Source organism: Cebus imitator, unplaced genomic scaffold, assembly GCF_001604975.1.
Source record: "Cebus imitator isolate Cc_AM_T3 unplaced genomic scaffold, Cebus_imitator-1.0 Scaffold30, whole genome shotgun sequence".
Classification (NCBI taxonomy): domain Eukaryota; kingdom Metazoa; phylum Chordata; class Mammalia; order Primates; family Cebidae; genus Cebus; species Cebus imitator.
The window spans coordinates 6,926,009-6,943,423 of NW_016107345.1; the positions used below are offsets into that span (position 1 = coordinate 6,926,009).

Below are 17,415 nucleotides of genomic sequence, written 5' to 3' on the forward strand. Positions count from 1 at the left end.
GGGGTGGGGCACAGTGAAGTCCGCTGAAACCCAAAAGCCTAGGGGGAGGGAGAATGGAGAAACCAAGTTGTCACTGCTCTGATGAGGTGAAAGAAAAAAGCCACCCCACAGTCACTTCCAATCAGAGGGGTAGGTTGCAGGGCCTGGGAAAAAGGAGATTTGCTGATAGATTACTGTGCCTAGAGAGAAAATGAAGAAACCTCTCTTTCTCAAGAGCCTTTTTGATTTGCATTGGAGCCCACCCCCAGGTCCTCGGCTTGGCAATGCAGTGCTGGCTGGAAACACCTGGGCGCGGGGCCCAGGAATTCTGTTTTCTTTTCCACAGGGCTGGGGGAGGCCAATTTGATCTTGGAGGGAAGGAGGGAGAGACGCCAAGAAAGAGGGGAGGGGGAGCAGATTGCCCATGCTTTCTGACGTTTGGAGAAAAATGGCATTTGTTAATTACTTATTTTAGGCACAAATACTTCTTCAAACCAATGGGATTAAGTTCTGTGGTGATGCTTAGGGAGAAGCACAGTACACTGACAGGAAGTGGGAGAACCTGAAGGTCGTCTGACCTTACAAAGAATCAGAATTGGACAGAGGTAAGTTTGATTAAGCTCTAAGGAGTACTTGGCAGAACCTCATTGTGGGAGAAGGTTGGATAGGGGAAGCGATGTGGGAGTGGAGTTCTAGAATTTTCTGTTTTTCTTTATATGTGTGTTATTTGTTAATATTCCTGTGAGAATAGATTTAAAAATTCATACTGTTCTTTTCAGTAATAATTGCACAGAACATTTTTCAAATGCAGACATAATGGTTTATTGAAAGCATAAAACAAAGAAACTGGTGGTGAAATTACAGTAAATTATAATAATGTGTTACCTTTGTTTTAAATTTATGAAAGAGGCCAAGTAATTGAGCTTATGAATGTAAACATCCACAGAGGCCACATGAAAGATGCCAAAAATTTCAAGAGCAAAACATGTCTTGTGAAACATACTGCTTTGTGTGGGTCAAGATGGCCAGGGGGAGACCTATGTTAATTCTAGCTAAATAATTATAAGCTTGCTTGGCTCACAGTACACTGAAGTTTATACACTGAACTAAACTATAGTATTGGTGCAGTTAATTAGAAATTAAGCAGCAACAGCAGGCCTAAGGTAAAGACCATCCTGGAGCACAATAACACCTGGGTACACCTCGGGGTGGTTGCAGAGCAGGCAATACTGCTCCAGTCTCATGAATGCCTTCTCAACATGGAGACTGCACGAGAGTCTCCTAAAGAGGGCTTATGCAAAGATCTCTGAGAAGGGAGGCGACCTCTACTCACAAGATCTGGGAGGGTCTTTGCAGATGGGAGCTGGCAAGGAGAAGAAAAGCCTTGCAGGGTAGAGATCACGGAACACCTCAGCCTCTGCCAGGGTTCTCAGAATATGGAGTGATTTTAATTGCTCTACGTCCTCAATGCTCCCGAGATAAAAGCCCCGTGATGCACTGGGTGTGGTCAGACCTGGTGGCTCCTCATCCACTATACTTCCGATGCAGCCGCACCCTGATAACCATGTCTTAGAAGGATCTCAAGTGCTATAAAATGCTCACTAGTTTAGTATGTCTTAGAAGGATCTCAAGAGCTCTCCCCACCCTGGCTATCTTACCTACATCTTCACCATCCCCTTTCACACCCATAAGATCAATGAGATTATGCACATAATAAAAGTGCTTCCAGCCCAGAGGTCAGGGCCAGTGCAGTTCCCACACTTGCATTGGTCCCCTGGACCCATGCTGTAACTTCTACTTTTGTGTCTCTGTCTCTATTTCCTTTTCTCAGGCCCTGGTCACCGCCAGGACTAAGGGCACCCACACACAGGGTTGGCCTGGTTCCCAACACTTCGAGGGATTAAAATAAAATCAGGTATGTCATATAACCAAAATCACAACGTTTGAGGGGAAGAAGAACTCAATCTCCTGTCTTTCTGAAATTTCCTGATGTGATGACTTTCCAACTTGAACATTTCCAGGGATGACAAATTCACTACTTTTTATACTAATCCCATTTTAGTTGCTCTATTGCTCTAACCTGTATTTCTTTGTGTTATTTCCCTTTCACTGGTTGTTCTTATGTTACCACAGTATACTTAGAATTAATAATGTACCACTTCACATAAAGTTAAGAAATTTATAACTACAGTTCCTCAATTCTTGAACTCCTCACCTCAGGTGATCCACCCACCTCGGCCTCCCAAAGTGCTAGGATTACAGGTGTGAGCCGCTATACCCAACCCCTTTAGTATTGCTTGTAGTGCAGAACAGCTACAAATTCTTTTTAGATTTCTAAAAATGTTGTTATTTTGTATGAATGTTTTAATGGTATTCTTACTGGTTACAGAATTTGGGGTGTACAGATTATTTTATTCCCCAACAGTTTTGACCTCCATTTTAATCTGATAGTATTCATATTAATGGTTTTAAGAATAACTTTTTATCATTGGTTTTCTGCAGTTAGTCTATGATGCATGGCTCTTTTTGTATTTATTCTACTGTGGTTCTCTGAGCTTCAAAGACACATAGGTAGGTATTATTCAACAAATTTGAAAAACTTTCAGTCATTATTTCCTTAAATTACTGCACTATCCCCATTTCTCTCTCTTTTCCTTCTGGAAATTCAGTTCAATTAATTGTATGTTGGACCATATGATATGGACTCACAGCTCACCAATACTTTATTTACATTTTTCTGGGTTTTTTGCTCATTAAGTTTAATAATTTCTATGGATCTCTCTCAAAAATATGCTGACCCTTATTTCAATTTGCTGTTAAGTCCATTACAAAATTAACACTTTTCAGTGTTAGTATTTCTATTTGGTTCATTTGGGCAGCTTCTCTGTCTTTGATGAGATTTCACATCTGTTCATTCACTAAGACCATCATTTTCTTAACTTTTTAACTTATAGTAACTGTTTGATAAGGTCTGGATATGTGTCCCTGCCAAATCTCATGTTGAAATGTAATCCCCAGTGTTAAAGGTAGCATGTTGGGAGGTGTTTGGATTAGGAGGAAGAATCCCCTGTGAATGGCTTAATGCCACTGCCTTGGTGATGAGTGTGTTCATGCTCTGATAGTTCCTATGAGACCTGGTTATTTAAAAGAGTGTGTCCCCTCCCCTCTCTCTCACTCCAGCTTTTGCCACAGAATAATTCAGGGCACACCTGCTCCCCCTTTGCCTTCTGCCATGATTGTAAGCTTTTTGGTGCCTTACCAGAAGCAGATGCTATCACTATGCTTCCTGTACAGCCTGTAGAACCATGAGCCAATTAAACCTCTTTTCTTTATAAATTACCTAGTCTCAAGTATTCCTTTTAGCAGTGCAAGAACAGCCTAACATACTGTTTTACTACTTTATACCAACATGTGTTTCACCTTGTCATGATTTTCTTTTACTTACAATGGATATTTTTAAATTACAAATAGGACATTGCAAATAATTTTTCTGAGTTATGCCTTCTTCCTCTACAGAGAAATCATTTTCTGGCAGGCATTTGAGGGCTGATCACCTTTAACATCTGGAGCCATCAGTTTATACTTTAAGGCAGAACTACTGAATGCCTGAAGATTTTACTAGCCTCCTCTATCCTTGATGTTACTCAGATTCCAAACAGTATTTAATTTGCTATATGCAGCAACTGAAATCTTTGTCCAGTCTTTTCAGCTGCTACCTTCTGCTGGTATCACTGGAGTGTCCCCAGTAGATGTACAGTTCCATGGTGAGTCAAGGATTTGAGGATTTTTAATTGACAGGTATTAATGTTATTATCTCTGTGTCTCCCTACTTTCTGGGATTACTCTTAATTTATAACCACTCTGATAGTCTGAAGTCTCTACACCAGTATCCCAACTCAATAATTCTAATGCATTCTACTTGAGTTCTACTACGTTACACCTGAGAACTGGGAGTACCCACAGGGAAAGTGTCTAGCATCACCACAAAAAAATACCTGAAGCTGGGTAATTTATAAAGAAAAGTGATTTAGTTGGCTCACAGTTCTGCAGCCTGCACAGAAAGCATGGCACCTAAATATGCTCTGCCTCTGGGGAGGACTCAGGGAGCTCCTTCTCATAGCAGAAGGCAGTGCAGGAGTAGGCATGTCACATGGGGAGAGAGAGAGCAAGAGGGAGAAGGGGAAGGTCCCAGACTCTTTCAAACTCTTTCAGAAACTCAGTTATCATCAAGGGGATGGTGCTAAACCATTCATCGGGGAGCCACCCCCATAATGTAATCACCTCCCACCAGGCCCCACCTCTAATATTAGGAATCACATTTCAACAGGAGATTTTGAGGGGATAAACATCCAAACCATTTTATTCTACTCCTAGACCCTCAAAAATTATGTCCTTTTCACATTTTTAAATACAATATTGCCTTCACAGTAGTTCCCCAAAGTCATAACTTATTCCAGTGTTACTCAAAAGTCCCAAATTCCAAGGAACAAGTTTAAAGTTTCAGTTGAAGATAAGTTTCTTTCCACTTATGAGCCAGTGAGATCGAAAACAAGTTATTTACATGCGAGATACTGTGGTGGCACAGGCATTGGGTAAACATTCCCATTCCAAAAGGGAGAAATTGGCCAAAAGAAAGGGGCAGTAGGCCCCACACAGGTCTGAATCCCAGCAGAGCAGTCACTGAATCTCAAATCTCCAAAATCTCCTTTGACTCCATGTCCCGCATCCGGGGCACACTGATGGAAGTAGTGGGCTCCCAACACCTTGGGCAGCTCCATCTCTTTGGCATTGGAGGGTATAGCTCATCTGGCTACTCTTATGGACTGGAGTTGGTTGCCTGTTTTGGTTCCAGGTTGACTTTGCAAGCTGCCAGTGGCTCTACCATTCTGGGATCTGGAGGCTGGCAGCTCCCTCTCCACAGTTCTGTTAGGTAGTGCCCTGGTGGAGACTCTGTGTGGGGGCTCCAACCCCACATTTCCCCTCTGTGTTGCCCTAGTAGAGATTCTCTGTGAGGGCTCTGCCCCTGTAACAGACTTCTGCCAGGGCAGCCAAGCTTTCTTATACATCCTCTGAAATCGAGGTGAAGCTGCCAAGTCTTCTTGAAACTTGCATGCTGTGGGCCTGCATACTTAACACTACAAGGAAGCTGCCAAGACTTATGGCTTATGCCCTTCAAAGCAGTGGCTCAAGCTATGCCATAGGCCCTTCGAACTCTAGGCAGCTGGAGAGGCCAGGATTTGGGGAACAATGTCCAGAGGTTGTGTAGGGCATCAGGGCCATGGACCTGCCCCACTAAACCATTCTTTCTGCCTAGGCCTCTGGACCTTTGATGGTAGGGTCTACCTTAGAGATTTCTCAAATGCCTTCTAGATCTTTTTCTCATTGTCTTTGATATTATCACCTGGTTCCCTTTTAGTCATGCTCATCTCTCTAGCAAGCTGCTGCTCTGCAACCTGCTTATATTTCTCTCCTGAAAATGTCTTTCCCTTTTCAGCCACATGGCCAGGTTCTGAATTTCCAGATTTTTATACTTTGCTCCCCTTCTATATTTAAGTTCCAACTTTAAGTCATTTACTTGCTACAATAACTGATGGTAAACAGTTAAAGCAGCCAGACCACACCTTGAATGCTTTGCTGCTTATAAATTTTTTCCACCAGTTATCCTAGGTGGTCACTCTTGAATTCAAACTTCCACAGAACCCTAAGTCATGAACACACTGCAGCTAAGTTCTTTTCAAGGGTGTGAGAGGGGCTACCTTCACTCCTGTTTCCAATAAATTCCTCATTTTCATTTGAGACCTCCTCAGTCTGGACTTCACTATCCATATTTCTATCAGCATTTTGATCAGAACCATTTCACCATTTAAGAAGTTCCAAACTTTCCCTCATCTTCCTGTCTTCTTCTGTACCCTCTAAACTCTTCCAGTCTCTTCCCATTACCCAGTTCCAAAGCCATTTCCACATTTTCAGGTATCTTTATAGCAACACTCCACTCCTGGTACCACTAGTCTACATTAACACGTTTTTCTGTTGCTACAAAGACATATCTGAGGCTGGCTAAATTATAAAGAAAAGAGTTTTAATTGGCTCATAGTTCTGCAGGCTGTACAGGAAATATAGTGCCTGCATCTGCTTGGCTTCTGGTGAGGCCTCCAGAATTTTTACTCATGGCAAAAGCCAAAGCAGCGGCAGAGACATCACATGATGAATGAGGGAACGAGAGATAAGGGGGAAGTCCCATACTCTTAAACAACCAAATCTCATGTGAAATAACTGGGTAAGTACACACTTATCACGGAAATGGTGCTAAACCATTCATGTGGAGGTGGGACCCAACCCCATGATCCAATCACCACCCACCAAACCCTACTTTCAACATTGGGAATCACATTTCAACATGAGATTTAGATGAGACAAATATCCAAACAATATTACCAGTCAGATCCCTTACAGTTTCTGTCAGCTTTTGATTGTTCCCCAGTGCCTTCAAATAGTTTTTATTTTATGTTTTTCCCAGAGTTTATTAGTGTTATCTAGGGAAAGATTATTGCAATCCAAGCTAACTTATCATCATTGGAACTCCAATTCTCACAAACTCATAACTTTTAAAAGCAATTTATTGTCAGACATACCAAACTGTTAGAAATCTTTTGTTATTAAACTAAACCTACATGTATTCTTTGCACCAAAAGAGAATATCTTTCTTACTTACTTAATATAATAACGCTGTAAATTGCTGTAAATAGCTATTAACTTTTCCTTAAGTATTTTCTTCCTAAGACCAAACATCCTTATTTCATTTTGCTGTTTCTATTTGTCATGATTGCAGATCCCTTACATTGAGATTACCTTCCTTAGGTTTATTCTTTGCCTTCTAATATTTGATCTGATGTTTAGATAATACAATAAGATGTCAATAGGTCTCTACTAATGAGGCGTAACTGCATTAGTTTTATTGGCATATTAATTATTCATAGTATTGTGAGTAATACTGTATTTGTGGTTCATTAAGCACCAACATTAGTTACCCTAGAGTCAGTCTCTAAATTTAACAAAAAGTACACACATGTGTTGAGAAATGAGAGCAGGCTGATGTTGTGGGTGGAGGTAGAGGAGTATAGTGAGAGAAAGGCTCTTTCTAGCACCTGAAGTAATGGCTGGCGGCTTTGCCAGTAAACAATACAAAGCAAATTGCCAATCGTTTTAAATACTACCCTCATATATAAATATTTTGCCACTGCCTTATCCTCATTTCTCCATCTGGTTACATTCCATTCATTCTCCCAGACTAATTTTAAGTATTAACCACTTTGGGAATCCTTCCATGACCTCTCCGTTCTGATTTACTGAGTACTTTGAGCTGTGTTCTATACTGTGCTGGAAAATAAGACAGGGTTTCTGCCCTCCTAGAACTTACATTCTTGTTAGGGCAGAGCCAATAAACAAGTATTCCTGTCACAGATACAGCTTCCTGAGAACATTGGAAAAGTGCTCACCTTGGCTTCAGTGTGGCCTGGCCTGAGACATAGTTAGTAGTAGTAGTCGTTATATCCCAGCAGATTAGCTTTACTTCTTGATGAATAAGATGAATATTCATCACTGGTGAATATATATAAAGGGGAATTTATTAAGTATTAACTCACAGGATCACAAGGTTCGACATGGGCTGTCTGCAAGCTGGGGAGCAAGGATAGCCTGTCGTGGCCCAAAACTGAAGAACTTGGAGTCCAGTGTTTGATGGCAGAAAGCATACAGCACAAGAGAAAGATGTTAGGCTGGGAGTCTAAGCCAGTCTAGCTTTTTCACGTTTTTCTGCACTTTTTATATTCAATGGCAGCTGATTAAATGGTGCCCATCCACATTAAGGGATAGTTTGCCTTTCCCAGTCCACTGACTCAAATGTTAATCTCCTTTGGCAGCACCCTCACAGACACACCCAGGGTCAATACTTTGCATCCTTCAATTCAATCAAGTTGACACTCGGTATTAACCATTGCAATTACTTTTCCATATAGTCCAACCATCTGGTATATACACACGCATACTGATTAGGTATATCTTAAATTAAATTTCTAATTCTATTTCTTAGCAAGTCTCTTGGCACAGAAATAGTTGGGTAAATCTTACACGTTATTAAGAGGAATTAATGAAAACATTTTCATTTGGGTTCATTAAAAAACAATAATTAATGATCACACACTGGTCTTTACAAACTCCTTTTGACATACTTATCTTTAATATTTATTAAGGCCAAGATGAGTAAAGAAATTTTATCAAGTAAAGATGTGTAAACATAAATTGTGAGAGGTTAAATAGTAAGTTCATGAGTTTGTCAAATGTTGTTGAATGAATTCATTAATGTTGTTGTAGAAAGTTAACCTACACATTATGACTTTAAGTCCAATGCCCTTTTTAATACATCATGTGATGTCTATTAAAAAAAACACCACCACCTTAAATAGGAAACTGCTGATGTTCATGTAAAATAAACATAAACAACAAAATTAAAAATGAGCCCATTAGCTCCACGTGCAGTATGATTCAGCCATCTCATGTGGCTGTGAAACAAATTGATGCCAACTTAATCTATGTTAGTAAATATCTAGTGTCCAAGAAAAGAAGGTCACATCTTTTTACTATATTCTGCAATGCTAAGAATGTGTCTGGAATATCATTTAGTTCCTGGGCTTTGTCTTAAATGAAGTTGTAAAAAGTTAAAATGTCTTAAAGAATGGCCATTCTAGCAAGAGAGCATGGGGATATGGCTTCATTGGAAGAACAGCTGAAAAGAGGGACATGGACATATTTCGCCCACAAAAAAAGAAGATTCAGGAAGGAGGATGAGTGGGTCACTTGTCATGTACCTAAAGAACGATTCAAAAGCTACTTTGCATCTCAAAGTGTCAGAGCTAAGAACAAAGAATGTCATTTTTAGGTAAGGACAACAGTTTCCATCTAATATATCACTTTCTAACAATTAGAACTCTTCAGAAGCTTTAAAGGGCTACCTCAATCAGACACAAAGGGCTGCTGTGAAGTGTGTTGTACAGAAGGCTCCACACTGCATGATTCTTACCCAGCCTTCAGCAGTTTAACCAGAGAAGGGAAGAATGGAGGGGTTCAGTTATTAGTGCAAGAGATCATACCCAATACCATAATCATGAAAAGAACTTGTCCACAAATGGTTATGATGGTTTAGATAAGTTATATCAATCATGAAATTTTACATTTGAGAGATTGGGTACAGTATATTTACTCTCTTTCTCTTTCTCCCTCTTTTATATGAATAGTTGAAATTAGTATAACACATTTCATTATATCAAAGTACACTTTGGTGTTCAGGAGACAGACCAGAAGGCAGAGGTTTCAGTTAATGTCCTCAGTTTAGAAGCCACATCTTTAAGGGACAGAGTGATCCGGAGCGAAAATTGTCGTGTTTGGCCTGCACCATCAGGTTAGAATAGACAGCTATTCCTGCACAACCCTCTCTGTTGAAACCCATATGAGGCTGACTAAAGCACATCTGGAACTGCTCAACAGGTCAACTGGAACTGGAGATTTTGTAGCACAGCTTTATATCTTTGCAGAGGCTTTATACTCTTTAGTTTGGATACTTTCACTCTTTTGTGTGGTTCTGTAAACACAGAGTAGATGTTAGGTCCCCAGGATTTGGAGTCAGACAAGACCAGCTGTGCCCCTTGACATGTGTGTGCCCCTGTATATGTCCTCTTCTGTAATAGTAAAATATCAGTAATGTTTACTACACTCAGTTGTTGAAGATTGAGATAACCATATGTATGGCGAGTTTAGCACAATACATAGTAAATATTAAGTCCTGGAAAAATATTGTTGATTTTTAAAATTATATATATCCTTCTTGTTTCAAGCAAGTGTGAATCCACAATCAAGGATAACTTTATGAAGAGCCCAACTACAGCTTCGTACCCAGCCAAGACTTTTGGGATTGCTATTTTGCCAGTTGTCTACATTAACTGCTGTTTATTGAACAATATGATCTGTAACACAAAGTTCATTATAAAAAAATGAAATAAATACTTGTCATAAATGTTATCTGTTGGAATACAGAAATATCTTTATTTCAATTGGTGATTTTATTTTATTGTTTTCTTTGAGATATGAGAAGGTGGAAATGAAGAGAGCACTATGGAATTAAATCAAGGTGTATGTATATATGTCTATACTTCTATACGTGTGTGTGTGTAGTTTTGGTTTCTGTAGCAGGAGGCTTTAGAAAGGTAGCGACTGCACAGTCACCCTGCCCTTCATCACTAACTCCTACGTGTCTGCTAGTCCTAAGTAAAGCGGATGTGAATGTCCATGGGTGCCTGTGTGCAAGTGAGGCACTGTGTTCTATGGTGGCTATGGTGTGAGCAACTGATGCAGAACCATGGACTCAGACTGGATGAGACCCTGAAAGCCAGGATTCACATACTGAAGCCAAGAAGAAACTGAAGCATGCACAGATCCTTCCTACAGAGCATAGGTGAATAGGAGGATTTGAATATTTGACTGCATCATGATGAGTTTTCTTCAGATATTTCTGAAAAGAACAGCTGACTTGCTTGCTTTTATTCTATCATCAGTCTTTTCAGAGTAGAAGCCAATGTTCTGACAATGACCTACGTGATCTGGTATCTCTGACCTTATCTCCCATTCCACTGTTATTCTCTTTATGCTCTTTCTGTTACGCTCTTTTGCGTCTTTCTGTTTCTTAAACTTCAAGACTACTCTCCTATCTCAGGATCTTTGCGATTATTGTATCCTCTTTCTCAAATAGTATGCCATTTTCTCATTTAAAATGCATATATTTATGAATGCATTTATTAATTTTCTGCTCCTGCCAAACAATATTATCTCCAATAGTCATGGAAAATGAAAGAGTAAAAAAAAATCTATGCACAATGGAGACAACTTTAGGATTTAAAAATACATTTAGTAAGAAATTTATTAGGCCTTCATGAAGGAGACTAAAATTTCAATAAATATTGTAAAATCTAGGAAATGTAGGCAATGATTTTAGATGAAAATACTCAAGATTTTAAAAATCAATACATAGTAATTATCATATTACTTTAATCTGCAAAACCCGTAACTTTTAAAAAATTGACTGAAATGACCTTCAAATAAATGGGGTAAAATAAATGCCCAGGAATAGTTTAAAAAATATTGGAAGTGTAATTTTGCATATAGTTCACAGTAACAGAGCCACTAAATATTATTTTACAATGACTCAATACAAAAAATAATTTTTCAAATCATGTGCATTAGCTTTAAAAACTTTATGTGGCAGCAACTCAGTGCTCTATACTCACAAATATATAAAAATTATCAAAAGTTTTGCCAATCCATGTTGCTATGATTAGGATGTTTCCTCCTATTACCTCTATTTCACATCTAGTACATAGCTCCATATAAGAATAATGGAGATTTACAGGAAGTAAATATGTAATATTAATGGTATGGAAGAATATCACAAATAGAACAAGGTATGTTGTTTTGAAACCTCTTCCTAAATATTAATTATGGATTTGTACCACACACCTATATTCTTAATTCAAACATTTGTGTCATGAATAGCTACTTAAGGAGTGAAAAAAAAAGTTTTGCTAATCTATTTTTTACTTTTTCTGGTCTGACCTTCGTAGTATTTCTTCCTTTCATAATTATACTATGATGAATGTAAAATCTTAGAGAAATAGGACTAGTAGAAATGGGTTGGTCTACAGACCCTAAAAGATAAACAATGCAAAATTATAGAGCATTTAAAAAATAAGTCTGTTACTTCTCGTGAATATATAAAATTAGTTTGTTTTCAATGTTTGTATATATTTTTTTCTGATTAAATGTATATTTCCTTCTGAGAGTAATGGTTTCTGGACTAATGCTGCAAAAACAACAAAAAACAAAACAAAAGACTCCATTCATTTCCTACTCATTGAATTTAGTCAGCTGTTTTCCTTTAACTTCCCTAGCCCATTGACCTTCTTATGGTCACAGTGAAAATACTTAATATTTTTCCTAGCTGGGGATGCTGGCTTGCACTTGTAATCTTAGCATTTTGGGAGGCCAAGGAGGGCAAATCACTTGAAGGCAGGAATTTGAGTCTGGGCAACATGGTGAAAGTCCGTCTCTACTAAAAATTCAAAAAAATTAGCCAGGCATGGGGGCGTGTGTCTGCAATCCAGCTACTGGGGAGGCTGAGGCAGGATAATCCACTGAGCCTGGGAGATGGAGGTTGCAGTGAGCAAAGATCATGCCACTGCACTCCAGCCTGGGCGACAGAGGAGTAAGACTGTCTCAAAACAAAACAAAACAAACACACAATATATTTCCTGATTGTGAAAATTATTTATGAAAATTCAAACAGCATAGAAAAGAGGGAGTTGGCCTGTCAGGTGAAAACATACATGCTTAAACATTTCCTTGAATGTAGATCATTCATTGAATGTAGTTCAGTTCATTCTTAATTTCAAGATTGTATTTGTCAAATACCAAAACATACACGCCTATTCTGGCAGTATGTGAAAGTTGGACTTGACAATCTGGTCTAGTTGATTCCATTTCAATTAACCACCCTGTAGCAGCATATTGTGCCAACCTTTGGGCCCTGGGCAGACAGATGTTGCATTTGTGGATTGAGAACATGCACAAGAAAGTATCTGCTTCCTCTTAGGTCCCTTCTCTTTTGTCCTGGCAGTCCTTCTGTCACTTCTATTCCTTTGAAATGTCTATCTCCTATATCTTCAACTTGTTCCTTTTTTTTTTTTTTTTTTTTTTTTTTTTCTGTTTTCGTCCTCTTAGCCAAAGGCTTTTCTTTCCCATCGAAAATAATTCATCAATTATATCTACTTCTCCATACACTCAATATTTCATCTTATTTCTTCTCTTCTTCCCTACCAAGAATATTGTTGTATTTAATCTCCTGTTCATTTCTCAGCTATTTACAATCTGGCTTGTTCTCTTATTTGTCCATGGAAATGATTCTGACATAGTTCTCCAGTGACCTTTGGATTTCCAAATTCAGTGGAAACAATTCAGAATTTATTGTACTCTCCCTGGCTCTCTGTTCCCTGACATCATACCCTTCTGGTTCTCAGACTTTTGGAAGTATTTGCCTCTTTCATGACATCTTTTCTACACAACCCTTAAATGTTCATGTTCTCCAGGATGCTTTACTTGGCAAACCTCTATTGGATAATCTCATCTTTTTAAATGTTTTCAGTGATTACCCACATATTAAAAATCCCCAAACTCTCGTTACCACATACATGTCTGTCCTCAGCTACAGACTCACAAATCCAGCTAGCTACTGGACATTTCCCTCTGGTTATCACATGACATTCTAAATTCAGCAGTTTCAAAAACAAACTGATTTTATCCCAGATACATTCATGTATGTTCTTTGTCTTGATTGGCGGCTCTGTAATCCACTTAGCTAGAAGCCAGGATTTTTCCCCAAAACTACTGTAAACTTTACTAACCACTTCTAATCAATTGTTACATAGGTATTGATTTTGTCTCTCAAGTATTTCTCAAATTATTTTTCTCTTTTATCTTCTTAATACCACTAAGGTATTTAAAGTGTCTTCATCTTATAGACAGTTATGATGATATAATTAAAATACAATTCTAACCACTTTAGAACCCTAATTAAATCCTTTGGTGTCTCATTGGCACATACAGGATAAAGCCCAACCTCTTGGAATGTATATGTGGCCCCTCTGCCTGTCTTTCACCTTCTCTCTCAACACTTCCTAACACTATGTTCATCAAAACCCAGTTACTAGCAAATGCCCCATACCCCATGCTATCTGTCATATCTCTTTCTTTGCTCATGTCATCTCCTCCTTCTGGAATCCCTTTCTACTTGTAGTCCCTATTTCTGTCCTTTACTTGTGTAACTCCTATGTAAGATTTAACTTAGGCCTTACTCCCAAAGCCTTTCTAACCTTTTCTTTTTTGCTATCTGTTGTGGTTAGGCTATATCCCCACCCAAATCTCTCTTGAATTCTCAGGTGTTGTGGGAGGGACCTAGTGGGAGGTAATTGAATCATGGGGGCAAGTCTTTCCCATGCCATCTTTGTAATAGTGAGTAAGTCTTACGAGATGTAATGGCTTTATAAGGTGGGGTACCTCTGCACAAACATGCTCTCTCTTTTTTCTGCCTGCCACCATCCACGTAAGATGTGACTTATTACTCCTTGCCTTCCACCATGATTGTGAGTTATTCCCAACCATGTGGAACTGTGAGTCCAATTAAACCTCTTTCTTTTGTAAATTCCCCAGTTTTGGGTGTGTCTTTATCAGCAGTGTGAAAATAGACTAATAAATACACTCTCTTTCCATCATCCCATTGTGTAAAATGATCTTTCTATAGGTTCACCAGTGGCTCTCTCTATGATCATTCTCACATGTATGGTACAATCAGCTTTGTGGGTATATGTATGCGTTTATCTTCCCTATAAACTATAGTAAAGACTGTGTCTGTGTTGGTACTTATAAAACCCCAGTTCTTAGCATATTGGCTAAGATTTAGCGGTTGCATTCAATATAAAACTTTTTCTTTTTTTAAATAAAGATAGGGTCTCACTGTGTTGCCCAGGCTGGTCTCGAACTCCTGGCCTCAGTGATTGTCCCACCTGAGCCTCTCAAAGTGCTGGGATTACAGGCATGAACAATCATGCCCAGCCTCAATACCTGTCTTGGATGGACAAATGCATTGTATCTTTTACTAGAATTCTGGAAGAGTCACTTAGTGAGTGTTAATTAAAGAAAAAATAGTACATTGTCACAAAGGACATAATGTTTGTTCCATTTTTCTAAATTTCACCTTGTTTTAATTATATTAAAATCTATATAAAATTTAATGAATTAAAATTTTTAAATACCTCCTGAAAACGAACAATCACTGAGCACATATTTCTTAAATTAAATCTTTCAGTGGCATAATTTTTTTCCCCATTATGATTGTACACATCCGAAGAAGAAGGTAAAACTAACGTTTTATTTAACTACGTTTATACATTCCTACCCTTTACACTAAGGGGGTTTTCAACAAGATTATAATTGTTCTTGGATATAAGAACAAATATGATAAATGTTACTACATCTACCCCTAAATTAACCATGAGCCAGACATGTCTAATAATATTCATTAGATGCTTATTTTACATTTCAGTGTTTATTTTGTTATGCTAGGTATAAGCCAAGCCTTAATTGATTAATTCAAATGGTTCATAAATCAAGATGTAACTGAGCTTCCTATTGGTTAAAAAAAAAAAAAAAGATGTATTGTCAACTGCAATACATATACATATAAAAATAAATATAAAGCAAGAACACTTTTCAATAAAGATTTAAAGAAAGGCCTGGCATGGTGGCTCACACCTATAATCTCAGCGCTTTGGGAGTCTGAGGCAGAAGTATTACCTGAGGCCAGGAGTTTGAGACTGGCCTATGCAATGTAGGGAGACCCCATCTCTAGTTTAAAAAAAAGTTAAAAATTAGACAGACAGGCTGATACATGTTGTAGTCCCAGTTACTTTGGAGGCTGAGATAGGAGGCTTGCTTTAGCCCAGGAGTTTGAGGTTTTAGTGAGCTATGAAGCCATGATTGTTACCATTGTACTCTGGCCTGGCCTGAGAGACAGACAGAGACCTTGTCTCTTAAAAAAAAAAATATTTAAAGAAAAAGAAAATATTTTATATGAATCCTATATTAATAAGTTCATAAAATATAATACTTTGAAATTGACTTTTGTACTCCTGGCTGTTAACTCTGAATACCTCAGAATAGAAAATAAATTTACATTCACATACCAGAGGGTACTTTTCAGATCAAGAAAACTGTAATGTAATCCCGCACTTTCTTAAATCTATGATATCTTAATCTCACAACCTTTGACTGCTAATAGTCATGGCTGAGAGTTGCTATTTCAGCTTCTCTCAGTTCTGTATATTCACAAAGATTTTGAGTCTAAAGGTCTTGAGACTACTAGGTTCACAGATTACTGCCATATTCTGTCTTCTTGATTTATCATTTATCCCAACTAACAATATACTTAAAAAAATGGCTTTATTGATACATAATTTATATAGTATAAAGTTCACCTTTTCACACTGTCAATTCAGTGGTTTTTGTTATGTTCACAGAATTGTGCAAGCTTTACCATTGAGCAATAATAACTGGCCCAAGACACACAATAGTCTGGCTGTCATCCCAGACTATCTGAAATCTTACGTTCCTGGCCTGCTAATTCTTAAATTCCATCACCATCTGTTTCCGGACTTTTGATCCTTTATTTTTCATTTAACACTTGCTTTTGCCCTGGAGACTTGGCATTTGTCTCTTGTCTCTAATTCATGACAGCCTTTTAAGGACTTTGACTTAGAATTGTTCAGCAGAGCTTTCATTCTGCTCACCTCTGGAAGTTCTCCTGCCTTACTTGTTCTCTAAGAATCTACCCATGGATATTGCCACTCTAGCCAGATTATTGTTTTCCCATAAGGAAGTCATTTAAACATTTTGCTTCCAATTTTTGCTTCTTTGGACTCAGTCTTGATGAAGCTATAGACACATGGATGAACTCAGTCTCTCTCTTGAAGATGAAGGAAAAGCAGAGTTCTTGTTTAGGAGAAATTTAGGGCATATCGTCAGGAATTGGGACTTACTTCAAAGCCAAGCAAATTAAGATATAAGGTACACTACGGTGGGGTACAGATAAATTGCCTGGGACTCCTGATTCTAGATCACCCCCCAGGGCTTCACATGGTGATTCTGAGCATAGGACAAGCTAAGTCATAGAATTCATATTGGAATGGAAGAATGTGTGTGAGGGTGCATTTGTAGGTGCCACTTTGATACAGATACTGTTAGCACTGAAAGAACATACAGAGATATTAGTCCTCCTGCAATATGTGGAGCAGTTCTGCACAAAAGTGTGATGATGTCTTTCATGATTTTGAATGCCTAATTGGTGGCATTAAAAAAAAGTCATCAAGTGTCATCTGATAGATTTAAGATTGTTGATTTATCCCATCAGCTCTCTGCATTTCTTTTGCCTTTGGACTTTTCCTGTCCTAACCAGTGACTTGGGCCACAGCCTTGGCTCTGCCCACTTGAGGATGCCCTACACAGCAACCTGACTCCCAGGGAAGAGATTCTTCTCTTCCCTTGCCTCAGGGTAAACTGGTGATTTGACCCAGAATGGCTATGTTTGGGTAGCATTTTCAGCACTAGGAAAGGGTTCCTGAGCCAATATGTGAGTTTCAATACAGCTAGAGGGTAAGAAAATGGACTCTGGCTTCAGGCCATCTGGATTTGAACTTGAGCTTTGCAACTCACTAACCGGGAGATGACTTCTAGGAATTTGACAAACTTCCTTTTGCCTCAGTTTCTTCCACAGTAAAAAGGGGG

At 38.5% G+C, this 17,415-nt stretch overlaps 1 long non-coding RNA gene across 1 annotated transcript; it reads left to right on the top strand.

The window, feature by feature from the left end:
- The first annotated feature begins 98 nt into the window (after positions 1 to 98).
- LOC108300853 lies at positions 99 to 10,050 on the top strand. Its single transcript, XR_001823630.2, has 4 exons — positions 99 to 248; positions 455 to 584; positions 2,482 to 2,550; positions 9,867 to 10,050. It is a non-coding gene; the product is annotated as an uncharacterized LOC108300853 (long non-coding RNA).
- The last annotated feature ends 7,365 nt before the right edge of the window (positions 10,051 to 17,415 follow it).